This window comes from Anolis sagrei, chromosome 5, assembly GCF_037176765.1.
Source record: "Anolis sagrei isolate rAnoSag1 chromosome 5, rAnoSag1.mat, whole genome shotgun sequence".
Taxonomy (NCBI): domain Eukaryota; kingdom Metazoa; phylum Chordata; class Lepidosauria; order Squamata; family Dactyloidae; genus Anolis; species Anolis sagrei.
The window spans coordinates 143,051,767-143,073,208 of record NC_090025.1 but is presented as its reverse complement, the minus strand read 5'-3'; the positions used below and the strand labels follow the sequence as shown (position 1 = coordinate 143,073,208).

Below are 21,442 nucleotides of genomic sequence, written 5' to 3'. Positions count from 1 at the left end.
ATGAGCCAATACTCTTTGCTATCAAACGTTCTCCCCCTCCCCCAATGTGTTTTGATTATACTAGGACAATATTATAAATGAGCTTGGCAGCTATTTATAAACTTTAGATCAAAGATTGGGTGCTTCCCTGACCCAAGTTACAACAAATTATCACCTTTCCAAATATTCAAGCTAGATATTTTTACACACAAGAAAGCACTCTATTTCTAAATTAATACACCTTTCAATAAGTCAGCAGACAGTTTAAATCCAAATATAAATCTAAAATAACACTTTAAAAGAGCAGTCTTGCGAACATAAGTAACATGGAAACTTCTTAGGTTCAACAAGCAATATCTGAGGAAATTTACTGACATTCAGCTAAGTTTGTAAATAAGGAGTCAATTTCTGAAATATGCCCTGTTCCTAGAGCATTTAATACTTAACAGGTCAAACACGTATGCTGAACTGAACATATAAATGGAATAATCATCAATGCCGGTGGTATTAACCTGGCTAATATCACCTGCATTTTAAACCATTCCAAACTGTTCAAACGCAACTGTATGGAGTGTACCATACATAAAAAACCATAATCACTAAACTTGGAAGTGATTTAAACAAACACACTTGATTTATCCATTAAAGAACACAAATAGTGAAAAAGCAGTTTATATAATGTAGTTGCTGCCATTTAGCTATGCAGAAACATGCTTAAACTCCAACTGAATATTATACGTCAGAAGCACAATAGTACGAGTGGACGGGCATTTTAAAAGCCCTTGCACACTTGCCCTTTTCAGTGTCAAACTCAATGTTCTTGCTGTCTTCAAGACTGAATATTAGCAGGCAAAGGTGTCAGGTTGGAAAAGTGTTGTCCTCTAGATATTGATGTGAGTTTTAAGTCTCCTCAGACCTCATCAACACAGTCAGTGGTGAGAAATGTTGGGAGTTGTAGTTTCAACATTACAGGGCCTGACTTTCTAAATCCTTGAAGTAGCACATCATGCAACATCTTTGAATTTTTGTTGTTGTTCCACAGGAACTTTTAATTCTTTGGATTTCTGTAATCAATTCCTTCACTGCTGACTGACTAAACGTTTTCTGAAAGGTATATAACCACAATGGATTTTTTAAGGTACATAACCACAATGGATTTTTTTATAACTTGTCATTTTATGTATTTGGGCTATAGCCTTTTCTCATCCCCCCTCCCCCTATTATTGAATGATAGTAGTAAATAATTGGAAATGAATGCAACCTACTAGGATATTTAGAGAGCTTGGAAATACTGTAATGACGTAAAATGCATGTTTGTAACATAAGTGTTTATAAGACTGTATTTTTCAAATTTTGTTTAGAGAAATATTGCTTATTAATCAATATATCACATGTTATCTGCAATTGGACATTGTTTAATATGCATCCATTTCATTGAAAGAAGCCAACAATCAGATAAAATGGTCTGAAAAATTACAACAATATTTAGTATCTAGTTTCTAGAGGACTCCAATTCCATTTTAACCTTTTCTCCATTATCCAATTATAATTCAAATCTAAAACAATATAAGCACCGAGAAGCTAGTAAGATTTTAGAAAAAATCTTCAGTTTTTCCAAACAAGAAAGAAGAGTACAATTTTAATTCCATTATTTCATATGAATGAAAAAAAACACATTAAATTAATTAAAATAAAGTATTCAGTGACAGGTGCATTTAGATTCTTGACAATCTCTTTTTGCTTTTGATCAAACAGTACATGTGAAAAAACCACACTAAACTCATCAAATCTGCTGTTACCAAAACAATATTCAACTATCAGTCTATTTTATGATTTATAATTTGCTCCTGAATATAAAGTATGTAATAGAAAGAAGAGAAGAAATTAAAGCTAAGCTATGGTAAATATGCAATGTTGAGTTTATATTATAAACATCTTTAAGCAAATACGTTTGAAACTTCAGGTATTAAGATAGTTTAGCTTAACTTCACATCTGTTTTATCATTTTCATATTGGAAAACATGAGGAAGTTTTAAACATAACAACTCTTTGACCAAATCCAACACCCTGAGCTTCAGAAAATTGTAGTTTTGAAATGTTCTTAATGAAATAGTTCTCACAGTGAAAATAAGAAGAAATTTCTAACACTATGTATCACATTTGCAAGTAATAAAGTTCTCTATCAAGCAAGGATCTGTCTCAGATATTTTAATCACTACAGCCTTGGTTTGTATGAGAGAGATAGGAAAGCCAGAAACAAAAGGTTAAACTCTTCTGATCTTGTTAGCCAAAATTGTGGTGTTAAGGGCTGTCCTACCATTCTAAGCAACATCAAACCACTTCAGGCAACATCAAGGGAACTTCCCTTTCAGCAATTCCTCAAGAAAAAGCAGGAAAGAATTCTGGTTTCAGTACCCAATGAAGAGATTGACAGCCCCTTAAAAAGCTGCATGAATCCCATTCTCCCAGATTGTTTCCCATATGAAAGCAAGGCAAGGACTATGTCTCTAACACATGTGGCAATTTCCTCCACTCTCATTGTGGAGAAACTACTGATCAACACAAAGCTGTTGACAGTTCCCACCCACTGTCAACATACCCTCTGGTTTTGCTTATCAGAGGATATGTGCCAGGCTCACCATGATTAATGTGACTTTTGAAGCTGTAAAGAATAAAACACAAGGAATCAAAGCAGATGAAGTACAACAGATTAAATTCAAGTCATATAAACAATTACCATCTGTTTATATTCTTTCATTGATCCAAGAAATAAACCACAATTCCACAGCATATGCAGGTATAAATGTGACAGCAATTATGTGATGGCACACAGAAGACTGTATCAGAGTTTCACATCTGCTCAATGTTGCCATAAGAGCCTATTCTTACTTCTCAAGGACAGAAAAACAAGTGTAAGGATGTGAGAATTCCTTAACTGGATGTAATTTATAGGAAAAATATAGGCAACATATAGAGAGTTTACCACACATGCACACTTTTAATTGTTGTTTTTGCTCATCGTGGGAAATGTATTACCAGGATCAATTATCTTAATGCATATGCCAACTAGAGAGGAGTTTCAAATAATCATGACTAATACGGTATCTTCTGCAGACATCATTATTATTGTATAATTCTATACCACTATTCTATAATGCTCTCACCCCGTGATAAAAAAAACTTTAATGAAACATCCCAAGTTAACAAGCCAGGCATTTCACCTCTTTTTGCATATCTAGCATATAGAATACATCAAAATGCCTGTTGCCCACCAATGTTTTTGATTTTGAGAAATCAAGATCTCGTATCCGTTTGAGAAAAGCTGAATGTATGCTTTTCTTCCACAAATGCCCCCCATAAATTGACAAATTTCTTTCTGACCTAGAAGTGCACTGACTTGAAATCCACTGTTTTAAAAATACAACTTAAGCCCTTGCATCATACACCCATTAGAATACTGAGGACATTCCAGACTCTCTGGTTTATTTTCCTCATTTGGCCTAAAATACAGAATCATAGAGTTGGAAGAAATCACATGGGCCATCTAGTCCAACCCCCTGCAGTGCAAAAAAAGAGACACTCATAACGCCTCCAACAGATGGCCATTCAACCTCAGTTTAAAAGCCTCCAAAGAAGGAGCTTCCACCACATTCCAAGGCAGTCACTTCCACTGTTGAATAGTTCTTACAGTCAGGAGTTCTTCCTAATGTTTAACTGGAATCTCCTTTCCTGTCATTTAAACCCATTGCTCCGAGTCCTAGTCTCCAGGGCAGCAGAAAACAAGCCTGCTCCCTCTTCCTTATGACATCCTTTTACATATTTATACACAGATATCATGTCTCCTCTCAACCTTCTCTTCTGCAGACTAAACAGACCCAGCTCTTTAAGCTGCTCCTCATAGGGCATGGCCTCCAGACCTATGATCATTTCAGTCACCCTCCTCTGGACATGTTCCAGCTTGTCAGTATCTATCTTGAATTGTGGTGCCCAGAATTAAATACAGTATTCCATGTGAGCTCTGAACAAAACAAATAGAGAGGCACCATGGCATCCCTTGATCAATACACTATAGTGCTTTTGATGCAGCCCAAAATTCCATTGGCTTTTTAAGCTGCTGTATCACATTGCTGGCTCATGTGTAACTTGTTGTCCACTAAAACTCCAAGATCTTTTTCTCATGGACTACTGTTGAGCCAAGTGTCATCCATCCTGTATTTTTACATTTCATTTTTTGTGTCTAATTGTAGTATCTAACCTTTTTCCTTGTTGAAATTCATTTTTGTTATAGTTTTGGCCCAACTCAGTTTTTTTAAGTTCATTTTGAATCATGATCCCGTCTTCTGGAGTATCAGCTATCCCTCTAAATTTGGTGTCACCTGAAAACTTGATAAGCATGTCCTCTAATCCTTCATCCAAGTCTTTAATAAAGATGTTGAACTGAACAGAATTGGGCCCCGGACTGGACCCTGTGGCAGTCCACTAGGATGAAGTGGAACCATTGGTGGGCATCCTGTGGGTTTGGTTGCTTAACCAATTACAAATCCACCTAACAGTACTATTGCCTAGCCCACATTTTACTAGTTTGTTTGAAAGAAGCTCATGGGGGATCTTGTCAAAGGCCTTACTGAAATCAAGATATGCTACATCTACAGTATTCCCTGAGTCTATTAAGCTTGCAACTATCGAAAAAAGAGATAAGATTAGTCTGGCATGACTTTATGAGAAATCCATGTTGACTTTTAGTGATCAGGACATTCTTTTCCAAATGATTACAGACTGCCTCCTTAATGATCTGCTACAGAATCTTTCCTGGTATTGATGTCAGGCTGACTGGACAGTAATTATTTGCGTCCTTTTTTTTTCCTTTCTGAAGATAGGGACATTTGCCATCCTCCAGTCTGCTGGGACTTCTGTTCTCCAAGAATTCTCAAAGATTATTGCCAGTGGTTCTGAAATGACTTCTGCTAGTTCCTTCAATACCCTTGTATGTAGTTCACCTGACCCTGGAGACTTGAATTTGTTTACAGTAGCCAGGTATTCCTTGACTACTTCTTTACCTATTTTGGTTTTTATAGCCCCTATTGCTTCATTCGCAAAAGGAAAAAGGCAGAATTTACTCAACAGCTTCTTTGCCTCAGTCTTTTTCCTTTTGCGAATGAGGATGAGGCAAAGAAACTGTTGAATAACTTTTGCCTTTTCCCTATCAGCATTTCCTCTCCACGCAGAGGCCTTACCATGAACTTTGTCTTCCTTTTTCTACTGACATAACCAAAGAACCTCTTTTTATTATTTTTAATTTCTTTAAGCTTGAGCTCATTTTGCGTTTCAGCCTTTCAGATCCTTTTCCCTACATGTGTTTGTTATTCGTTTGAATTCCTCTTTGGTGATTTCCCCCCTTTTCCATTTCTTGTCCATGTCTTCTTTAATCTTAGCTCAGCTGAAAGTTCCTGGTTTCTTTACCCTTTTTAATTTTTTCTTCTTGCTGGCACTGTTTGCAATTGTGCCTTGAGTATCTCACTTTTAAGAAACTCTCTTCCATAATTAACTCCGTTCTCTTTTAGTATTCCTGTTCATGAGATCACTATTTCCTTAAATTTCCTGTAGCCAGCTCTCATAAAGTTTGGAAAGCATGTCTGACTTCTCTTAGTTTCCTCTGTATCACAAGCTCCAGGAGAACACGGTCACTTCCACCTAAGGATCCCACCACTTCCACTCTATTTACCAGATCGACATTGTTGGCTAGGATCAGATCCAGAATAGCTGGTCCCCTTGTCGCCTCTTCCACGTTCTGGACAATAAAACTGTCTGTAAAGCAAGTGAGGAATTTACTGGACTTTGTACTCATGGCAGAACTTGTTTTCCAATAAAAATCAGAATAGTTGAAATCTCCCATTACTACTATATCTCTTCTTTCGGTATGCTTAGTCAACTGTTCAAGGAAGGCTTTGTCCAGTTTTTCAGTTTGGCTTGGAGGTCTGTAGCAGACCCCCACAACTACATCTTTTTTAGTCCTTGTTCCACTAATTCTTATCCAGATTCTCTCAACCTGGTTTCCAGGATTGAAATCCTGATCTCTTCACAGGTGTAAGCGTTCTTGACATAAAATGCTACTCAGTCCCCTCTCCTATTTGACCTATTTCTCTAAAATAAGCTATACTACATTACTACATTCCAATTATAGGACTTGTTCCACAAGGTTTCAGTTATGCTTATTAAGTTGTAACTGTTTTGTTGTGCTAAAAGTTACAGTTCATCTTGTTCATTTCCCATGCTCTGGGTATTCATGTAGAGATATCTAAGCCCATGGGATGTACCCAGCAGCTGTTTATTTGAGATTATTGTGCTCTTGCTGCTTGGCATTTGTTCTGTTTGTCCGACCCTCTGTTTAGCCTTTGGGTTGTTCCCTTCAGGCCTTGATAAAACTAATGTTTCCAAGGATATTGTTACCCTCCCTGCCCCACACAATTTTGTTTGAAGTCCACATGATCATGTTTGTGAATCTCTCAGTAAAAAACATTACTTCCAACTTCTGTGAAGTGCAGTCTATCCTGTGCTAGAAGCCTATCTTCCTGAAAAAGCAGACCTTGGCCCAGAAAGCCAAATCGGCTGTGAATTCGGAGAACTTATAGGCGTAAACACTTTGATAGATTTTTAAAAAAATCAGTTTTTGGCACTATATAATTAAATATATCCTAACAACAAACTGCAGGAAACTTTATGGACAACCTCTAGCTTGAAAGTCCATGAATGTAATGATTATATTCACAGAGGAAATCTGAAAGAACATGTTAAACGCAAGACCTATGGGCCAAATCTGGCCCGCTACATCATTGTATGTGGTCTATGAGGCTTTACAATGTTATATAGTTAAATTTATATAGTCTTACAATTACAACCAGTCCTTTGAAGACAACCATAAGGTTGATGTAGCCTTCGGTGCAAATGAGTTTGACACTCTTGTCCTAAAGTCTGAAATCAATTTCTACATATGAAATTTATGCTTATAACTACTCTAGCGCCACTACCCTGGTTTATAAGTCTGTAAGTAAGCATACACAATGAATGCAAGAGTCACTGCCAAACTCTTGGATTACTTGATGAATTAAAAATCAAGAGCTAGAGATCAAAAGTAAATAAATGAAGTAGGGATGTTAGTGCTTCTATCATTTCTAGAGGTAGAATAGAGTTTTGGCACTGTCCTGCCAAACACTCATTTTTATTTTATACACTAGCGCTGCCTGGAATATGTGAAAAGTTAATTTTAATTGTACAAAATACATAAGGTTGTGGGTTAACCCTGAAAAAATTCATCAGTACTAAAGTTTGTTATGTTGGGCAAGTTTTCTCTACATCATACATCTTTTTAGATAACTATCTAAAAACATCATTGGTAGGGTTCAGTGTGCTCTCTGGCTGTAGGGTAAGCCACAACTCCTACTATGGCGAGTCAGTCCTCTCAAACCACTCCAGTAGGTGGAGTTAGTCATGGGGATTCTGTGTGCCAAGTGTGGTCCAGGTCTGTTATTGGGGGAAGTCAGTTTCTCTGGTTGTGGGTGAACTACAACTCCCAGAAAGAAAGATCAGTTCTCCCTAAACCCCTCCAGTAATCAAATTTCAGCATATCAGGTATGTGTGCAAAGTTTGATGCAGTTCCATCATTGTTTGGGCTCATAGTGTGCTCTGGATGTAGGTGAACTATCATTTCTATAAATCGCTCCAAAGACCTGCAGTATTTTTTGTTGGTCATGTGTGCCAAGTTAGTTCCAGGTCCATTGTTGGTGGAATTCAGAGTGCTCTTTGATTGCAGGTGAACTATACATCCCAGTACCTACAACTCCTATAAATCACGGTGAATTCTCCCCAAACCTCTCTAGCATGTTCTGTTGCTGATTAATTCTTGTTTACTGTGTGCCGTAGTAAAGAATGGGAAAGGATTAAGGGAGAGGCAGTGGGCTGGGTCATGCAAATTCCACAACAACTGAGAGAGTAAGAAACGCCAGGTGGAGGAAACACTTAAAATCTAGGATGAAATTATCCTCATATGAAAGCATTCACTTGGGTGGTGAGCAGTATGGTGTTTGTGGAGCACACTGGCAGGGCTCTTGTACACGTTCATGACACTCACTATAACCTGCAATGTCAATGTCTTTGGTATCTGCTAAGTAGTGGGAGCTATAGCTGTTTGTGGAGGCAGGACCTTGTCTGTGTAAGTGGACATGTCGGCCACACACACATACATATTTTCACTTTTATTATGTGTGTAGATAGATTTGTCAGATATAGATGAAATTAAATCATACATCTTTTTAGATAACTATTTTCATAGCAAGAGTTGGCAAAATAGCCAGAACCAAATGTTTACTAATTTTTGGTGCACCTTAACTTTCAAAATTGTGTGTTTTGACTAAGGAACAAGGCTAAAGTAGTCCACTGAGACGACAACTCTCCAGTATTTTTATATGATCTAATCATGTGTCATCCTGCTGATAAGTATCCTTGTTTAATTTATACTTAGCATAAAGCATTTCTTCTCTTGATCCTTATAGTTCTAGCACTGCTTCATTGCAAATTTCAATATAAAAGTTGAGATCAGATATAATAAATTAGACAAACTCTACACATCACATAAAGAATGCATTTTCCTTGGGATATTGTTTAAATTTTAGGACAATAAGTGCACTTGATTCAAAAACGTCTATTCTCTATAACAAGCAATGTAGAAGTCTTATAAAGGCTATACTTTGTGTTCTAAGCACAATACGTTTTCAGAAACTACAATGCTGACTTTTTGTCTTGTCCATAGCCCAAATCAAGCCTGTATTCACAAACATTTAAGGGACAGTAAATTCCCTGAAATCTACAATTCAAGCTATCATTTTATCATTAATATATTTGATTCTGTAGGCCCCTTATGATTTGTATTTGAATATACATCTATAGATCTGAACAGAAGTACAATAGTTTTATCCCAATAAAATTTACTCATATTCCTGAAGCTAACAAACTTATGAAAAGTATTATTTTAGATACTTAAATGACCATAGCTGGCCTAATAACCTATTCTGGGTGAAAGATAGAAGGCCTGCTATTCTGTTGTTACAGTGGTTCTTCTCTTATAAGGAAGGCCGGTTCCACAAATCAGTCCCATAGTCAGTAAGCTCTAGCTAGAAATAGTTCAGTCTTGTCTCCTATGCTATTCTATATCTACATGATGTTGTTGGAAGGGATAATTAGGAATCTATTTTGGTGCTAAATTTGTAAATACAGTAATTACTACATAATGTTACTGTGTATTGTGTATTGAACTGCCTTTTCTGTCAATTTGTTGTAAAACATGATGTTTTGGTGCTTAATTTTAAAATCATAATGCAAATTGTCATTTAATAGGCTTTTCCTTAATCCCTCCTTATTATCCAACATTCTGCCATCCCATTTATGTTGGATAAACAATACTCTACTGTACCATCAGTATGTCGAAGGCTCTAATACGGAGTGTAACCTCCTTAAAGGAACAGGTATGTAGCTTGGAAGTACTTTGAAATCCACCTCTGTAATTAGAAATTCAGATGGCCATTTGGCTCAATCTATCTGGGGCCACTTTGATTTTGTCTATCAGCTACAGTTTTTCCTGGACAGAGATAACCTTGCCACAGTAGTTCATGCACTAATAACTCTCAACTAGAGCACTGCAATGGACTCACTATGTGTTTGCCTTTGAAGATGATAGTAAACTACAGTCATTGCAAAATACAGCCAACTAGATTGCTGGCTAGAACAATGCAAGTCATAGAATACAATTTTATAAGAACTGGTTGCCAATATGTTTCCAGTCTGAAATCAAGATACTGATATTAATATTTTAAACCCCAAATCATTTGGAACAGCAACACTTGGAAGGTTCATTTCCCCCTATAAATGTTGGTCAGAGGACTGATAGATGAGTTCTCTTCTGTGACCTCTCACTAGAGAAATACTTCTGTTTTAAATATTCTTACTGCTTTGACACGTTGCTCTATATACACATATGCACACATATCAGGATCAACTAAACTCTTTAAATGTATTATATACGGTACTGAGATCTTTGGATACAGAGTAAACATTTTAATAAATACATTTTCATTAAAGAAAAACCTGTATTTTGTTTAAAATTACATCTATTGGCTGACTTTGGTTTTTCCAGGAATAAAAACCAAACCTAAGAATTGTTCAATTATTCGCATTTACAGATGCCCTCTTAAAATTAAGTTATAAAGAATTTTAATACTGAAGTTAACTATTATTGTAAAACAACAACACTATAAAATAATTTGCAATTGACAAAAATAGTAAGATGTCCATTAGTATGTTTTTTGTTCTTCTAAAGAAAAGGTAAATGCTTCAGAAATAACTGGCCAATCAGTTCACTAAAACTTTGACAGGTTATACAGTATTTCAAATACTATATTTTTACAAATGTATGAATGGCATTATTCTTTCCCTCCCCATTATTCCTGTTCACAATTCCATGTCCTAACACACAAACAGAAATTTTGTTTATGGAAATTTACATTTATGGATTTTTCCTTCATTCCAGCAAGAAATAGGCAACTGGCAGCTATTAGCCAGCTTTAATCTCTTCTTGGAAGCTATCAGTTAATATATCTGGTAAGTACAATGGATCTCCCACTGTTGTTTCCTGCCTCCTGGGCAAGGAGAAATAAGGGGCAAGAATAGACAATCTTTGGATAGGCGATCCTTAGCTCCTTCTTCACTTGTTTCAGGTCCAATTATTTTTTACGGTCCTTGATGGACCACATATTCCAAAGAGATTAAGAAGAAAGCGGTTAACTAACAAAGGACAAAATCCCTGATTTAGACAAATATATATTTGGTGGATTTGTATCTAGCAAACAAACAAGTTTTTCCTCCAAGGCAGAACCATCTGAAATTCAGAAACCTGACATTTTACCAAACTCTCATGCTAATTTTCAAATTTGGTTTAATAATACAAGAGTATTGGAGGTTTCAAGACAATTCTCAAAAGTAAATTATGAGGGGGATTATTTAGGTGAGACTATTCCTTCAAGAACAACTCACTGCTACATTAACATGCCTATTTAATTGTTTTTATAATATAATATACTTTTTAACGATATTTACATTACAGCTTTTATCAAACAAGTAAATGTTTAATCATCTTGTTTTCAGACACTATGTTTTCAAAGCCTTTGCTTATATTTCTCTAAAGCTTTCCAAGTATTCAGTACTTAAATGATACAAATGATACTTGGGAAAATCTTTGAAACAAGAAATCAACAATCAATATTACATAAAATAGGCATCACTGTAACAGAAAAGGTTCAGTGCCATCTCAACACAAATAGGTTAAAGTTGTTAGATACCTCTTAAATGATTAATAGGACTTTTCTATCTTCATTTTTTAATTGACAGGAAAAACTGAACTTGGAACTAATTCAGCACATTGCAGTGAAACAGAGAAAACAGGCATACTTAGGATATGCCTGTGCAAAAGGTGACAACTGGGAGATGCTTCTTTATGGAGGCACTAAGTAATGAAGTCACTATCAAAATTATTGATCCGTGTTCAACAAATCAACTTCATCACAGTAAGGTTCAAACTGAGCATATTAAGAGAAAGTGAATTTGTTTATTCACGTGTGTTCAAGGGATGTTAGAAGGGTTGTTTTTTTCTGGAAGAAATGGGGCTCTATCCATACTCCACCTTGGGCTTTTCATTTAGACCAATTCTACTGCCAAAAGAACCCCATGTCTGACAGAAAAGTGACAATGCATCACCAATTAAGGCAGGGAGAATTCAGCTTTCATCAACTAGTTGCCTCTTTAGATACAAAATCTAGACATCATTGCGTGCAGTGCAGAAGAAAAGGGCAAAAATGAGAATTTTTAAAAATGATGTGCCCTCATATCAGCACAGCTTGGCCCTGTAGCATACAGCTGGTCTTCATGAAGTAATCTTTCTATACGCCAAGTCAAATATTAACCCCAACTAAAAAATCCAATGAAATTAGTGGGACTTATGCAATTGGTTAACTAACACATTCCATAATTTTAGAGGTCTACTTGACTAAACCTAATGTTTTTCTTGTTTTCAAGTAATTTCACAATTTTAGCCACTTTTTATGCAAGCTAGAAAGTCAGGATACAGAGCAAATACCATATCAGAAGAACAATGGAAAATTACATAGCTGCTAACGCATATAGACCTTTTCCTATAGTACTAAGTCTGATTAAAGTATTTTGCTTATAGTTAATCAAAACTAGAGCTGTTTTATCATGTTGATTTAAAAGTAAATCAGGATGGTGATGAGACTGGTAACCAAATCTGGTATAAGGAAGAGTTGAATACCTAGGGCAGTGGTGGTGAACCTATGACACATATGCCAGAAGGAGCACGCAGTGCTCTCTATCCTACCCCCTCCCACCCGGCTCACCCACCCCCCCCCCCACTCTGGTTTGGGCACTTGGTCTCGGAAAGGTTCACCATCGCTGGCCTAGAGTATATTTAACTCAAAAAGATATGACTAAGGAGAGACATAGCATCGGTTTTCTAATATCTAAAGAACTGTCACATAAAAGACAATTCTTTCTGTTGTTCCAGAATATATGATGAGAACAAGCAAGTGGAAACCACAGGCTAATAGCTGCCAGTTGCCGATTCTTGGCTGGAATGAAGTAAAAATCCATAAAGATAAAAAGATTTCAACGAAATTCAAGAGAAACTTCCTGATGATACAATAGGCAGCCATTGACCAATAATATTTAAGAAAAATCTGGATTACTATTTATCAGGGATGCAATAGGTGAATCATGCATAACCAAAGAGCAAGTTTGACAATGATCTTTGAAGTCCTTGCCATTTATTGATCCTACTTTCTTTTTTGTTGTTGTTGTGTCAGGAGACTTGAGAATCTGCAAGTCACTAATCTGTAAGTCACTTCTGGTGTGAGAGAATTGGCCGTCTGCAAGGACGTTACCCAGGGGATGCCCGGATGATTTTTTGATGTTTTTTATCATCCTTGTGGGTGGCTTCTCTCATGTCCCCGCATGAGGAGCTGGTAGAGGGAGCTCAACCGCCTCTCCCCGGATTTGAATCTGCGACCTGTCGGTCTTCAGTCCTGCCGGCACAGGGGCTTAACCCACTGCGCCACTGGGGGCTCCTTATTGATCTAGGATCAGCCACCACTATAGGATCCCATCAAACACAGTTGAGCGAGTGGTGGTACAGAGAGAAGGCCCTCCCCAGATGACTATAGGTGTCTGACAGGTTCATAGTAGTATTGATCCTACTATGAACCTGTCAGACACCTATGGTCATCTGGGGAGGGCCTTCTCTCTGTTCCACCACTCGCTCAACTATGTTTGATGGGATCCTAGAGTGTGGAACTCCTTCCCAAAAGAGACCAGGCTGACCCCATCCCTGACATTGGAAAATTAAGATTTTTGTTCAAGAAAGGAGTCAATATTGAGAGGCATAAATGGTGAAGCTTATGTTGTTTTCTTTTGGCTAGGTGAGGATGGATCAGAGGTCATCTACTTTTTCTTTCCTTCTTTTCTTCCACTTTTCTTTTTGGCATTTTTGTATTTCTGATCTATATTTGTTTTATTGATTCATTTTTTTTTACTTTTAATGTGACTTTTAAAATAAAGTCAAAACATCAAACAATTGATGGCCCCATCCCTGCTTGCTTAACAAAATGCAAAGGACAACTTAGGCAGAAAAAAATGAAAAGCAAAGATACAGGATGAGTGATGCCTGGTTCAACAACTGTCCATGTAAAAAAGATCTTGGAGCCAACTGTGTGATGCAGCAACTAAAAAAGCCAATGGGATTTTGGGCTGCATGAAAAGAGGTATAGTGTCTAGATCAGTGGTTCTCAACCTGTGGATCCCCAGATGTTTTGGGCTTCAACTCCCAGAAATCCTAACAGCTGGTAAACTGGCTGGGATTTCTGAGAGCTGATGGTCAAAATACCTGGGGACCCAATGGTTAAGAACCACTGGTCTAGATCAAGTAAGCCATGGTGCCTCTCTATTCGACTGGAATACTATGTCCAATTATGGGCACTACAGTTTAAAAGAGATATTGACAAGCTGGAACATGTCTAGAGGAGGGCAACTGAAACGATCAAAGGTCTGGAGGACCAGGCCCTATGAGGAGCGGCTTAAAGCACTAGGTCTGTTTAGCCTGCAGAAGGGAAGGCTGAACGGAGACATGATAGCCATGTATAAATATGTGAAAGGATGTTCTAAGGAAGAGTGAGCAAGCTTGTTTTCTGCTGCCCTGATGACTAGGACTCAGAGAAATGAGTTCAAATTACAGGAAAGGAGAATCCACCTGAACATTAGGAAGAACTTCCTGACTGTAAGACATATTCAGCAGTGGAACTCCCTGCCTCAAAGTGTGGTGGAAGCTCCTTCCTTGGAAGCTTTTAAACAAAGGTTGGGTGGCCATCTGTTGGGGGTGCTTTGATTGTGCTTTTCCTGCATGGCAGGGGGTTGGACTAGATGGCCCATATGGTCTGTTCCAACTCTAGTATTCTATGATTCTGCAGGCAGGCAGACCTTTCTCTGTCAGCAGGTATTTGAGAAAGGATAAGGGATATTCTGGGGAGATGTGGGTGGAACTCGAGGGACTGGGACCTATGAGTTTTAAATACTATTTTTAATATATTTATTATATTTTAACTGTATTTTAACCTAAATCTACACATTTTTTTGTAGTCACTTTGTTTTAAACTGTGACCAATGTGTTTGATTGTTAACCGTCTTGAGTCCCAACAAGGAGAAAGGTGAGGTATAAATTAGATAAATAAATTGTATGCTATGGCTTGGAGACTATTCAAGGTTGAACTTCTCCAGTGTATTGAACATTGGGATACCTCTGTACTAAGTTCAGAAACCCCAATTAGTTCAAAACATGGCAGCCAGATTGGTTACAGGAACATCTAGTAGTGAGCATATTACATCCATATTAAAGTCACTCCACTGACGGCCAATTTACTGGCTTTGACCCTTAAAGCCCTACATGGTTTGGGTCCAGGTTACCTACAAGATAATCTTCTCCTGCACAATCTCCCTTTAGGACACGAGGTCCTCTGATGGACAGCTACTTCAGCCAGGCAGAACTGACTGGTGACTGTCACCCAGAGGGCCTTTTCATCAGCCACTCCACAACTGTGGAATGACCTGTTGGAAGAGATCTGACAGCTAAACAAGGTGTCGGAATTTAATATGCAATTGAAGACCCATCTCTTCTGGCAGCCTACCCAGTCAGCTTTCAATCATGAGTTTCATTTTACGTTATATCGCTACTATATGTCAATTCTGTATCTATGTTTGATACATAGCTATATATTTGTGTTTTTATCTTTGTAGTTTATTATATTTTTATGTTCATATATTTTTTAATTTGTTGTACCCCACCTCAAGCCATTTGGAGAAGTGGGTAATATATAAAGTGTATAATAATAATAATAATAATAATAATAATAATAATGGAGAAAAGATCTCCCACTTATAGAAAGATTTCTGCCTACAGAAGGGGTTCTTTCTTAAGGAATTTTTTTTTCATGTATGGATTCTCATTCTATTCAGAGGAAAGAAACAAGGTTTACAATCATGCATTAATACTAAGGATTTTAATACCGAACAAAAGTTTGCTTCAAAGTATTTGTGGAGGGCTACATTAGTTCCATAAAAGCAATGGTATCTGCACTATTATCACCACTTTAGTCTAGTTTGCTCAAAGCAACAATTAATTAAATCTGAAATAAATAAAAAGAGGATTTTGATCAGTAGACTCTCCTGATCATCATCTATTTGCATCTTGGATTGTTTTTCACAACCTAGAGATATATGCAAAGAAAACCAGATTTCATGGCAGCATGTATTTTTAAAAAGTTAGGAGAAAGTGTTTTTGGAACACCACACTCGTATTTCTATCACCATAGTACAGAGAGTTTTTATTGATAAGTCAAAAGAAGTTGCCATTCTTCAAAAATAAACTGCTAAAGTATACACAATTTGTGCTCTATCCAACCCTCATGGTCAACAGATGACTGTTTATATCCACAATCATGCTCTACTGGCGCAATAACACAGCACAAAGTCAAGAAGAAACCAAAGAGGCCCTACTACTTTTTGTAAATTTTCAGTTGTTCACCAATTAATTAGGAAGGGGGTCAGATGCAGCTGTCATAATAACATTTCTCTACATGTCTTTATGACTAAAAAATAAACACAATATTGGATTTGCTTCTGAAACTTGGCTATGGGAAGAGACAAAATTTCAAGCCACGCAGGTCTTTAGAGTGTCAATGTAAAAAACATGCCCAGATAAGGAATGGGACAGAGTTCATGCTATATAAAGTATTAGACCTCAAAGGTCCACATGACTCTATTGTTCTTGATGCAACAAACTAATATGGCTATTTTTGGAAATAGCATTTGCCAACAGTTTTCTCCCTATTCGGAAAAAAAGTTTTCATGACCTCTACACTCTAAACCACTTCACATTTTTCCCTACTTTCAAGGTAATAACATCTGCAGAGCACTATAGTAATGAAGCCTCACGTGTATATTTGAGACAAACCTTATGATCGAAACAAACACAACTGCTGAATAGAAGTTCCAGACAGGCACTAGACACTACTATATCCTGACTTTCTAGACATGGGGCTAATTGCAAAAGCACCCCAAGGCCAGAATACTAAAAGGACAGCCACTCTCCCCACCAATTACAGGGTTTGACAATTTTCATTTCAGCCTTGTCTGGTTTCAGTTTAACACAGGAAGTTACTGAAATATTGAATTAGGGCAAGTTAACAGGAAACTGAAAAGGTATCAGCACAAGATTATGAAAAAGCTGCCAAATAAGAGATGCAGGCAAAACAGGATTTTAAATGACTGCTTATTGTACGGCATATGAGGAAACACTGAATGAGCTGGCTATGTTCAACTTAATACAGAGAAGACTGAAGGCTGACATGACTGCACTTTTTAAATACTTCAAGGGTTGTCACACAAGAGAGGGAGAAGGTCTATTTTTGCTGCCTTAGATGGTAGGACCACATCAAATGGTCTGAAGCTGCAGAAAAGTGGATTTCCATTGAACATTATAAGGAACTTCTTCACAGTAAGAGCAGTGCCTAGAGATGTGGTGGGGTCTCTTTTTCTTGATCTCTTTAAAAGGAGTCTGAACAGCTACCTGCTGAGGATGTTCAATCATGCATTGTTGGACTGGATGGCCCATGAAGCCCCTCCCTTCCAATACTATGACTCCAAGGATTTCCATTTTGAAAACTTCACTAGGCTACAAAGACCTGCACTCTTTATCATAATTTAGCACAAATGAATACTCACTGGTTTTAGTAATACTTGTGCAGAGCACTGCATTCGTGTCCAAGGCACTAGGGGCCCTTCCACACAGTCCTATATCCCAGAATATCAAGGTAGAAAATCCCACATCATTTGAATGTGGACTCAGATAACCCAGTTCAAAGGAGAAGCTGTGGGATTTTCTGCCTTAATATTCTGTGTGGAAGGGCCCTAACCATCTGCTATTTGATCTTGATTTTTGTAACAGGGACAAATGATACCCAGGTCCCTTCCATACAGCCCTATATTCCAGAATATCACAGCAGAAAATCCCACATTATCTGAGCGTGGACTCAAATAGCCCAGTTCAAAGCACATAGTGTGGGATTTTCCGCCTTGATATTCTGGGATATAGGGCTGTGTGGAAGGACCCCCAAAGATCTGTGATCAATTAAGTATTCTCTAACCATTTCATTATTGGTATAGTCCCTGCCCACCTGCATCTGAATCCAACCCAAGTGCTAGGACACTTAGGCCCCTTTCATACAGTGGAATAAAATTCCACATTATCTGCTTTGATCTGGAATATATGGCAGTGTGGACTAAGATAACCCAGTTCAAAGCAGATATTGTGGGATTTCCTGCCTTGGTATTCTGGGTTACCTCACTGTGTGGAAGGGCCCTGGAACTTAAGCAACCAGGACGCTCAAGCAAGTGGCAAAAATGAAGAAATACTTTAAATAAAATTTTAAATAGATGTATAATACAATAAAACTTCAAAAGGTAAATTAAAATTACATAATGCAGAAGCCAAGCAGTTTTTATAATACAGCAAAACTGAGTTACATTAAGTTTGTCTTGGGGCCCTTCCAGGCAGGCCCTATATCCCAGGATCTGATCCCAGGTTTTCTGCTTTAAACTGGGTTATATGAGTCCATACTGTCAGATAATTTGGGATATTTTATATTCTTATGTTTTTTACTGGATTGTTCTATTTTACTGTGCCCTATTTTAATTGTGCTTTTGTTTTAATGGATTGTTTTGCTTTTATGTCTTGTGGGCATTTTGACCCATATGTAAGCCGCCCTGAGTCCCTTCAGGGAGATGGTGGCAGAGGATATGAATAAAGTTATTATTATTAAACCAGGACTACCTGGTGGCGCAGCGGGTTAAACCACTGAGCTGCTGAACTTGGTGACTGAAAGGTTGGCAATTCAAATTCGGGGAGCGGGGTGAGCTCCCACTGTTAGGCCCAGCTTCTGCCAACCTAGCAGTTTGAAAACATTCAAATGTGAGTAGAATAATAGGCACTGCTTTTGGGGGAAAGTAACAACGCACCATGCAGTCATGCCGGCCACATGGCCTTGGAGGTGTCTATGGACAAGGCCGGCTCTTTGGCTTGGACATGGAGATGAGCACCATCCCCCAGAGTCGGACTTGATTAGATCTAATGTCAAGGTGAAACCTTTACCTTTTATTATTAAAACCTGGGATCAGATCATATATTTGAAAAAAATCTCTGAATATAAGGTCTGGGGACTTTCTGTTTAAAAATAAACAAAAGGTTAACTTTGCTAGAAATATGATTCATTGAAAAAAACACAGATCAAGGCCCCTTTTACCCTGCACTATATCCCAGGATCTGATCCCAGATTATCTGCTTTAAACTGAGGGTCCTTCTACACAGCCCCATGTCCCAGAATATCAAGGCAGAAAATCCCACATTATCTACTTTGAACTGGAATATATGGCAGTGTGGACTCAAATAGTCCAGTTCAAAGCAGATATAGTGGGATTTTCTGCCTTGATATTCTGGGATATAGATCCTAGATTATATAAATCTGCACTGTCAGATAATCTGGGATAAATAGAAAACCTGGGACCAGATCCTGGGATATAGGGCCTGTCTGGAAAGGCCCTAAATCTGCTTTCAATTAATACCATATTTCATTGTGAACACCCTATCAAGACTGCAAAGAGTTTATGAGGCACGCAGTATTAGTTAGGCTTATTTGTAATTTTAGAAACAACTCTCAAACAACCAGAAACTACATTTTTCCAGCACCAACCAATTCTCATGGGTGCTGGATAGCAAAGGGCCCTTCCAAACAGTCACATAACCCAGAATATCAAGACAGGAAATCCCACAGTATCTGCTTTGAACTGGATTATCTGAGTCCACACAGCCCTATATCCCAGAATATCAAGGCAGAAAATTGCACAATACCTGATTTTGAACGGGGTTACCTGAGTCCACACTGCTATATAACCCAGTTCAAAGCAGAAAATATGGGATTTTATTCAGCTGTGTTGAAGGGCCCAAAGAGTCTACTGTGATAATATTAGGGGAGAATGAAGGCTTTTCTACACAGTCCTATATCCCAGAATATCAAGGCAGAAAATCCCACAATACCTGATTTTGAACTGGGTTATCTGAGTCCACACTGCTATATAACCCAGTTCAAAGCAGAAAACGTGGGATTTTATTCAGCTGTGTGGAAGAGGCCAAAGAGTCTGCTGTTATAATATTAGCGGAGGATGAGGGCTTTTCTACACAGTCCTATATCCCAGAATATCAAGACAGAAAATCCCACAATATCTGCTTTGAACTGGGTTATCTTGAGTCCACACTTTGAACTGGGTTATCTTGAGTCCATATAACCCAGTTCAAAGCAGAAAATGTGGGGTTTTATTCAGCTGTGTGGAAGGGCCCAAAAAGGCTACTGTGATCATATTAGGGGAGAATGAGGGCTTTTCTAGACAGTCCTATATCCCAGAATATCAAGGCAGAAAATCCCAGAATATCTGCTTTGAACTGGGCTATGAGTCCACACAGCCTTATATCCCAGAATATCAACACAGAAAATCCCACAATATCTGCTTTGAACTGGGTTATCTGAGTCCACAGTGCTATATAACCCAGTTCAAAGCAGAAATTGTGAGATTTTATTCAGCTGAGTGGAAGGGCCCAAAGAGTCTACTATGATAATATTAGGGGAGGGCGAGGGCTTTTCTACACAGCCCTATATCCCAGAATATCGAGGCAGGAAATCCCACAATACCTGCTTTTGAACTGGGTTGTCTGAGAATATCTGCCTTGATATTCTGGAATCTAGGACTGTGTGGAAGGACCCCAAGACTCGATTAAAAAAAAACCGCATTATTCCCCCGAGGAGCTGAAGAACTGCTGCTGAAAGGCCGGTGTGGGCCGCCACCCCTTCCCTTCCCTTCAGCCTTTCAATGCGGCTCCTTGGTGGAGGGGCAGTTTCTCTGGCAGGAAAATAGGAAGCGGAAGAGGCCTATGGCAGAAGTGAGGAGCGGCCGCAGAGCTTCCCGCTGAGGCCGAGAATGGAAACAGGCGGGGCTGAGGGAGTCCGGCCGGCCGGCGAGAACTTTTTCCCCCGTTATAAGGCCCGGGTTCCCTCTCATTCCCCTCAGGGAGGGGGCTCCAACTTTTCCCCCTTCTCCAAGTTCTCCCGAGGAAGAGGAGGCGGCCATTGAAAGGGAGGAGGGGGAGGAGGGGGGAGCAGCCTTCGCCCGGCATCTCTCTCTCCACTGAGGGGAGCGGCCGGGCTCGGTTCCGCCTCCGCCATGTTCTCTCTCTCTCTCTCTCTCTGTGTCGCCTCAACCGCCTTCCTCTCTTCCTCGACTCCCCCTCCCTCCTCTCTCCTCTTCTCCACAGGCTCGCTTCTCCTCGGAGGCAGCATGGCGGCCTCGACTTACCGGACGGCGCTGCCGCTCCCCGCCGCCGCCGTCCTGGCCAAAGCTCCCTCGCCTTCTCTCTCTCTTGTCCCGCCCTCTTCCCCCTCCCTTCTGACTGGGCGAGGCTTGGAGCCGTTGCCGTGACGCTGCACGCGCAGCCTCGCGCTGGCTTCCCGTTTAGCGCTCGCGCACAGGAGGAAGGAGGAGGAAAGAGGGAGGGGCCACCTCTGCTCCAGTCGGAATGCGCATGCGCGGAGGGACTGCAGCCTTCTCTTCTGCCTTTCTCTCCCCTCCCGCCCACCCTCTGTTCCTGAGGCGAGCTCGCCGCTCGGAATGCGCATGCGCGGAAGAACTGCAGCCTTCTCGTCTGTCTCCCTCCCTCTTGGGGCGAGTTTTCTCCGCTCAGAATGCGCATGCGCGG

At 39.1% G+C, this 21,442-nt stretch overlaps 1 protein-coding gene across 1 annotated transcript in view; it reads right to left on the bottom strand.

Annotated features, from left to right (window-relative positions):
• The window catches only part of RAP1B (RAP1B, member of RAS oncogene family), a 35,064-nt gene extending 13,849 nt beyond the window's left edge, over nt 1-21,215 (bottom strand). Inside the window, exon 1 of the mRNA XM_060777486.2 lies at nt 21,043-21,215. The gene's annotated coding sequence lies outside the window, so the exon portion shown is untranslated. The remainder of the gene's footprint in view (nt 1-21,042) is intronic.
• Nucleotides 21,216-21,442: the final 227 nt, after the last annotated feature.